Source organism: Aegilops tauschii, chromosome 4 (assembly GCF_002575655.3).
Source record: "Aegilops tauschii subsp. strangulata cultivar AL8/78 chromosome 4, Aet v6.0, whole genome shotgun sequence".
In the NCBI taxonomy this organism is placed as follows: domain Eukaryota; kingdom Viridiplantae; phylum Streptophyta; class Magnoliopsida; order Poales; family Poaceae; genus Aegilops; species Aegilops tauschii.
The window spans coordinates 218,250,894-218,259,476 of record NC_053038.3 but is presented as its reverse complement, the minus strand read 5'-3'; positions in this window follow the sequence as shown (position 1 = coordinate 218,259,476).

The window sequence follows — 8,583 nt, the reverse complement described above, 5'->3', positions numbered from 1 at the left end:
CCGGAGCCACCCACCAGCTTTCAAAGGATATGCGGGTAAGAAACTTTGAGTAGATTCAATAATCATATGCCAGTAGCCCCCGAGACTTGAAGCAGTTGGCCCAACTGATTTAAGGCTCGTTATATCATCAAGTACTCACAGCGAAAAATAACACGCTGTCCAACGAGCTTGAAGAATGTCGGATCAAGCTAACTGTTGTCACCGCCGAACTGGAAAATTTGAAGAAATCCAAGAAGGCACCTGATGGTAAGCACAATAGTGTCCAGAAAATATAATTCTGCACCAACAATGATTTTTGAATATGCATTGTTTTGTTTACAACTGCATGATCGACAGATCGGTTGGAGGAGATGTTGAAGGCGGCTCAGGCGGACAAACAATATGCCGAAGGGCAAGAAGCCGCTGGTCAATGTGTATTAACACAGACCATTAATGAGAAGAACAAGCTACAGGATGCAAACATCAAGCAAGCCGAAGAGCTAAAGGACGTACGAGCCCAACTATCGGATGCCTTGAAGGAGAACAGAAAGCTGAAAGGCGGCATATTCAGTATGTCCTTTAACCTAACTTTCATACGGTCCCCTGATGGAAAGTTTTACGAGATTGTTCCTGTAGGTGTGTTAACTGGGCGGCCCGAGGGGTAAGTGTCCGGATTTCAAGACGACTTGCTGCAAGAGCTATCCAAAGTGCGCAAGCGAGCTCGGAAAGCAATGAGGAACATGGCTAAGGCTTTATGGCCATCCGATTCCCCTCCAGGAATGATGGAGGAGCTCGTGAATTTATTCAAGGGAGCTCGTCTTCGTTTTGAACTATGGAAGGCATTAGCATGTCGAGAAGGTGCACGAGAAGCCTAGGCCATGGTGAAAATGCGGTATACCGGACTTGATCCGAATCATATGGCCCGGGTCGGACCTCGGGGACCAGACGGACAAGAAATTCCGGTTAGCTTGGTGTACGACCAAGTGAAGACAGCCACCAAATTTTCACAACAGGACCGTAAACTAGACAGCCTGATAGATGGAATAGATAAAGAGTAGGCGTGTGATTCATGTAACAATATACTTTATCATCAAACTTATCTCCGGCCGAATTGTAAATGATTTTCATGGCAGACCTTCCACTTCGACCTCCGAAACCCAGAGGGTTGGAGTGTTTCCAAATACCATACATGTGGGAAACACCAAGTATGTTCAGAAACTAGGCAGTCCGGTCATAGTTGCTTGAACAGACAAGTTGTATTCGGGGAGTTATGTTATATTAGTTTTTAACGTAAGAAACATCTTCCAGGGAGAATAGTTCCGTTAAGGGTTCCTTTCCCTGGGTCAGCATGCGAATTTCTGCACACCTAAGCTTTGAATAATAAGCATATGAAACTTGGTCCATTGGGGGTTTATAATGGCACGAAGGCACTTCGGCGTTTGTCTGCCGACCAATTATTCTCTGAAGAATGCTAGCTTTCGGCTTCACCTGTCTGAGGTACATGCCCGGATAATCCGGTTGTAGCAATCACAGAGGTGCTCCCTTTATGCCCTAGCCGAACAATCGGGAACGTAGGGCATAAGCACAGGAGCCAGCCAACCCAGCTTGGCAAAAACTTAAGTCATAGAGGTGCATATAATGGCAAAGAAAGACATATATGAGCAAATGGCACATATATATGGTGAGCTCTAGGCTTAGTAGAATAATAAGCTTCTTTTTGGAGAAGCCCCCAGTCGTGGTGGGTGTGTACATTTAAAGATGTGTGCCCCTCAAGTGTTCGGCTGACCCGAACATATTCTGGGGATTGTATAAAAACGAAAAAAGAAAAGAAAAAAATTGAAACGGAGAAAAAGGAACGAAATAAAAAGGAGGATGTCCGGACTTATGCATAGAATCGTCGGAGCCGGGCAGCGTTCCAAGGATTCGGCTCAAGGAGATTATTCGATGCATTGCGAAGGCGGTAGGCTCCTCCAGTGAGAACTTCATATATAATGAAGGGACCTTCCCACTTAGGTTTGAGCTTCTCTTTTTCTCCTCTGGGAGGCGTAAAACAAGCTCGCCGACATTATACATCTTTGCCCGCACTTCTCTGCTTTGGTATCTCCGAGCCTGTTGTTGGTAGAACGCGGAACGGGCTTTTACGACATCGTGCTCCTCCTCCAGGCCGTCTAGATCGTCCTGCCGATCGAGCTCGGCTTCTCTCTCTTCGTACATGCGCACTCGAGGTGAGCCATGAATAATGTCACAGGGCAGGACAGCCTCTGCGCCATACACCATGAAGAAGGGTGTGCATCCGGTCGTGCGATTGGGCGTGGTTTGCAGCCCCCAGAGTACGGAGTCGAGCTCCTCGATCCAGTGTTTATTCGACTCCTTTAGGGATCTCACTAGTCTGGGTTTAATGCCACTCATTATCAGGCCAATGGCCTGTTCAACCTGGCCGTTTGTTTGAGGGTGATATACGGAGGCGTAATCGAGCTTAATGCCCAGATTAGCACACCAAGTTTTCACCTCGCCGACTGTAAAGTTAGAGCCGTTGTCAGTAATAATGCTGTGTGGGACACCATAACTGTGTACGACACCGGATATAAAGTCTATCACTGGTCCGGCTTCAGCCATTTTAACTGGTTTGGCCTCTATCCACTTAGTGAATTTATCGACCATAACCAGCAAGTATTTCTTCTTATGGCTTCCCCCTTTAAGGGGTCCGACCATGTCCAGCCCCCAGACCGCGAAGGGTCGAGTAATGGGGATTGTTCGTAGGGCAGTGGGCGGCATATGGCTTTGATTGGCAAAAAGCTGGCATCCAACACAGCGCTGTACGAGGTCTTGTTCATCTGCTCGGGCCATGGGCCAAAAGAAACCTGTACAGAAGGCCTTACTTACAAGGGCTCGAGCTGCAGCATGATGGCCACCAAGACCAGCATGTATTTCGGCCAAGAGCTCCCGTCCCTCCTCTTCAGAGATACATCTTTGAAGGACTCCGGTAGTACTTTTCTTGTAGAGTTCTCCTTCATGAACTTTGTAGCCTTTGGAACGTCGAACTATGTGACGGGCCTCGTTCTGGTCATCAGGGAGCTCCTGCCTATTAAGGTAGGATAAGAAGGGTTTGGTCCATGGGGCGATTACCGCCATGATTACATGGGCAGAAGGCGTTGGTTCGGTGCCCGAGCCCCCGATGATATTCGAATCGTGATCGGCGTCCGAGGGTGTGATCGGCACCGGACTGGTATTTCCGCTCTCGTCCTGCGATACCATGCATGGCTTGAAAGGTCTTTCCACGAAGGTGTTAGGCAGTACAGGGTCACGTTTAGCGCCCATTTGAGCAAGGATGTCTGCTGTTTGATTACTGTCTCGGGCCACATGATGAAACTTGAGCCCGTCAACCCGATGTGATATTTTGAGTACGGCATTGCGGTAAGCCGCCCTCTTTGGATCTTTTGCGTGGAACTCTCGTTTATTTTGGATATTGCGAGGTTCGAATCCCCGCGCACCTCGAGGCATTGTATGCCCATAGAAACAGCCATCCGGAGACCATGCAGCAGTGCCTCAGATTCGGCTACGTTATGGGAGTCCGTATACATGATTTGCAATACATAACGGACTGTGTCCCCTGTAGGGGATGTTAGGATGACACCGGCCCCCAATCCGGCTAACATTTTGGAGCCGTCGAAATACATCACCCAGTTGGCGTATGTGCCGTACTCTTTAGGGAGTTCGGCTTCTGTCCACTCGGCGACAAATTCGGCCAACACCTGAGATTTAATAGCTTGGCGTGGCTTGTACATTATTTCAAATGGTAAGAGCTCGATAGACCATTTTGCAATGCGGCCAGTGGCGTCTCGATTGTTTATGATGTCATTGAGTGGTACCTCGGAGGCCATCGTGATCGAGCACTCTTGAAAGTAGTGCCGCAGCTTCCGAGATGCCATGAAAACCGCATATGCTATCTTTTGATAGTGCGGGTGTCGGGATTTGCATGGTGTGAGAACCGCTGATACATAGTATACTGGTTTTTGGAGCGGGAATTTATGTCCCTCTTCCTCTCATTTGATGACGAGTACAGCGCTCACCACCTGGTGAGTTGCAGATATGTACAGTAGCATAGGTTCGCCGATGTTAGGTGCGGCAAGGATTGGGTTGTTTGCTAACAGAGTTTTTATTTCTTCCAACCCGGCTGTTGCCGTGTCCGTCCACTCAAGGCTGCAGGCAATAGAGCGGCAGCGCCTTCTCTCCCAATCTGGAGATAAAGCGGCTCAAGGCTGCCAAGCACCCAACTAGTTTTTGGACCTGCTTTAGGTCTATTGGTGTTGCCAACTATGACAAGGCTCGGATTTTTGCCGGATTTGCTTCGATTCCTCTATTAGAAACAATGAACCTGAGCAGCTTTCCGGCCGGAACGACGAAGACGCATTTTTCCAGATTGAGCCATATGTCATATGTTCCGAGGTTGTCGAATGTAAGGCGTAAGTCGTCCACCAATGATTCCACATGTTTAGTTTTGATGACTAGATCATCTACATATGCCTCCACCGTCTTGCCAATTTGTTTTTCCAGGCATGTTTGAATCATGCGTTGGTAAGTGGCACAGGTGTTTTTTAGTCCGAAAGGCATAGTGTTGAAGCAGAAAGGCCCATACGGAGTAATGAATGCCGTTGGCGGCCTGATCGGATTCCTTCATCTTAATCTGATGGTATCTGGAGTATGCATCGAGGAAACACAGTGAATCGTGTCCTGCAGTTGCATCAATGATTTGATCAATGCGGGGCAGTGGGAAGGGGTCCTTAGGGTAGGTATTGTTGAGGTCTTTGAAATCGACACAAAGGCGCCAGGATTTGTCCTTCTTTGGCACCATGACCAGGTTTGCTAGCCAATACGGGTGTTTGATCTCTCTGATGAAGCCGGCTTCAAGTACTTTGGTTAGCTCCTCTCCCATAGCTTATCACTTCGGTTCGGAAAATCACTGCAGCGTTTGCTTGACTGGCTTGAACCCCTTTATTATGTTGAGGTTGTGTTCGGCCAGTCTGCGTGGGATTCCTGGCATATCCGAAGGATTCCAAGCAAAGATGTCCCAATTCTCGTGTAGGAATGCTCTTAGAGCGGCGTCGACCGTCGGATCTAGCTGTGCTCCAATGGTTGCTGTTTTATTAGGATCCGTCGGGTGAACTTGAAATTTGACTATTTCGTCTGCTGGCTTGAAAGAAGTGGACTTAGGCCTCTTATCGAGAATTACATCATCTCTGTCCACTGTGGAGCGTAGAGTGGTGAGCTCCTCGGCCGCGAGGGCCTCGGATAGTGCCTCGAGGGCCAGGGATGTGGTTTTCTTTTCGGCGTGGAGTGCTATGTTCGGATCACTGGTGATAGTGATAACTCCGTTGGGCTCGGGCATTTTGAAAGTGTGTGAATGCGTCTCGCCCCAACAGGGCGTGATATCCGTTGTTGAAAGGTGCCACGTGGAAGATTAATTCTTCGGACCTGTAGTTCTCCGGTGTGCCGAATACCACATCGAGTTCAATTTTCCCTGAACATCGCACTTCTCGACTGGGGATAATGCCTCGAAAGGTTGTACTGCTCTGCTCGATGCGGCTCTTGTCTATTTGCATTTTTTCGAGTGTGTCCTTGTAGATGAGGTTCAGTCTGCCGCCACCATCCATGAGCACTTTAGTGAGCCGAAAGCCGTCCACAATTGGGTTTAGGACCAAAGCGGCTGGTGCTCGGACTGATCGGGCCCTTGGTTCGTCATTAGCGTTGAATGTTATCGCCGTATGGTTCCAAGGATTTATTGCGGCTACTTGGTTGACTTCGGCAAGGTCACGGAGTGCCCTTTTACGCCGATTGTTTGAAGAAAAGGTCTCGAAGACCATAAAGACATTGAGATCGTCGTCCTTCGGAGAGTATTTCTCTGAGGTCGTATTGGTGAGGATAGCCTCACCGCTCCTGCCACTTGCCGGAGACCCAACATGCCCGAAGGCTGTGTGTTGGTTCAGAATTTGGCGTCGTGTGTATCTGACAGAGCTTGTCGAGCCATTCCTCTAGGACAGTTATGTGTCCCGTTAAGGGCTTAATTTTCTTGTCCGTAGGGTGATGATCAGGTGCCCCGTGAGGGTGCATCCTTTTTGCCCGTCTGGTGGGTGGCTTAAAGGCCGGCGGTTCCCACCGAGCTGTCTGGGCTTTCCAGGCGCTTTTCGTTGCGCAATACTTCTGTACTATGTGTGCCAAATCTGCAAAGTGCAGTATGCGGCGTCGGTTGAGGGCATTGAGGATCCCCTCATTCGTACAGTTGCGGCAAAATACAGAAACCGCATCGCCATCGCAGCAATCTTTAATCTTGTTTTTAACAAGGAGGAATCTCGCCCAAAAGTGATGGACTGTTTCCTGAGGTTCCTGCCGCACATACATTAGGTCGCATATGTCCGGGGGGCCAGAATTGCTTGGGGGGTATTGCTTGTGGTGGATGGGTGGGCTTAAATCCGAACCCTAACCCGCTGTGGGATCCGGAAATTGAAGAATTTCCGAGGTCACTGGCCCAGGATCCGGAGTGTCCTGGGGGTTTTTAGGTCAACGCCTGGTTGTATGTTCGGTGGACAGAGGGTCTATTCCTGAAGATGGGTATCCGGCTCGCAGGGCTCGGAGATCCGAACATAGCTTGTTCTCAGCATAGGGGGAGTATATTTGGCTTGTTCCTCCACAATCGCTACCAGATGGATGATCGGTGGGGACCTGATTTCCCTCTGGTCGGGTTTAAGCCAGATCCGATCATAGTCTGTTGCGACCCCCAGGCCGGCGATGCGATCTAGCAGTTCGTTCAAAGACACGATATCTGCCGGATCCATCTTATCAGAGTGTTCGAGGCCAATGCGGAGATGATTTTTTGTAGTTTGGGGGACCGACTTTGGCTAAATGGCCGAGCGGGCGCCCATGGTAAAACTGCCGAGCTGGAGGATCTGCCCAGGAGCTAGGGCCCTTCCAGAGGTGATTTTGTCATTGACGACAAGGCGAGCCATCAATCCTTCTATCGACGACACAGAGGAACTCTTAATGAAAGCACCAATATCGGTGTCAAAACCGGCGTATCTCGGGTAGGGGGTCCCGAATTATGCATTTGAAGATCGAAGGTAACAGGAGACGGGGGACACGATGTTTAGGTTCGGGCCCTCTTAATGGAGGTAATACCCTACTTCCTGCTTGATTGACTTTGACGAGTATAGAGGTTACAAGAGTTGATCTACCTCGAGATCGTAATGGCTAAACCATAGATGTCTAGCCTGTATGATTTGTGATTGCCTCTACGGACTAAACCCTCCGGTTTATATAGACACCAGAGGGGGCTAGGGTTGTACAGAGTCGGTTTACAGAGAAAGGAAACTACACATATGATCGCCAAATTTGCCGTCTACGCAAAGGAGAGTCCTATCCGGACACGGGGGAAGACCTTCTATCTTGTATCTTCACGGCCCATCAGTCCGGCCCATGTCACATAGCCCGACCATCCGAGGACCCCTTAATCCAGGACTCCCTCAGTCATCGCCGAGCCCACCACGGCGTCACAACCTGAAGCATTGCAGGCGAAGACCACCTTTTGTCAGGATAAGATGTACCAGTTGTCTCCCCTCAAATTTGGCCGTTGTGGGATCCCTTCCCGCCTTCATTTGGGAAGAGGACCAGGGCCACTATAAATTGAGCCTATCCACCAACATAGAGGAGGCCCCCTGGGGATTGGATCCATTCCATCCTCACACCCACCAGCTCACCCAAGAACATGCCTCGTGAGGTTGTTCTTCCACTGTACTAGTTCATCCTCAGCCCACCTCGAGGCTAATCCACCACAAAGCAGGAGTAGGGCTTTACACCGCAAGGTGGCCCAAACCTGGGTAAACTGTTGTGTCTCGTTTCCTTCCAGTTCATCGAGCTAGGCTGTTGGATCGATGAGTTGGCAGACTGGGGAGGTTGAGTTCTTCGCACACACACCCCAGAGTTCGAATATATCCAGGGTCTGCGGAGCCCGGAATTCGACATTTAGCGCGCCAGGTAGGGGTGCGTCGGAGCCTCTCTTCCTCCGGTCGGTCCGCCCCCATTTCGCCATCCCCATGGCAGATGCTTGTCGAGTTCGTGCTGAGCGCCGGGCCGCCCGCGTCGCCCAGACGGTGCCGGCAGGCGACGGCGCTCCCTGTCATTCTCCGTCGCTCGCGGCCAACGCCGCCACCGGCCCCATGGCCCACGAGCAGCAGGCTTCATCGATGCAGCCTTCTGTGCGGCGTGATGGGCGCACCGCCACCCTGTCACTGACTCCGGCGGCCGCTTCGTCTTCTCATGCTTGTCGCGGGTCGGCGAACGCACAGGCTGCGTTGCTCATGGCACACGAGCTCCTGCGCTATCTCCCGACCGACGACCTCTACGAGGACTGGCTGGACCGCATCGCAGAGCTCGTCAGAGCCGCAGGGGAGGCCCTTGCACCGTCCCGCTCGCTGTAACCTCCACCGCCTCTTGTGGGCGACATAGCTCACGGTGCGCCTCCTCCACCCTCCAGGCAAGACGTCGTCCCCGAGCCAAGGCGCGGGGCTCCATGGGGCGACCCACCACGCAGGGTGCCGGCACGCGACGAGGAGG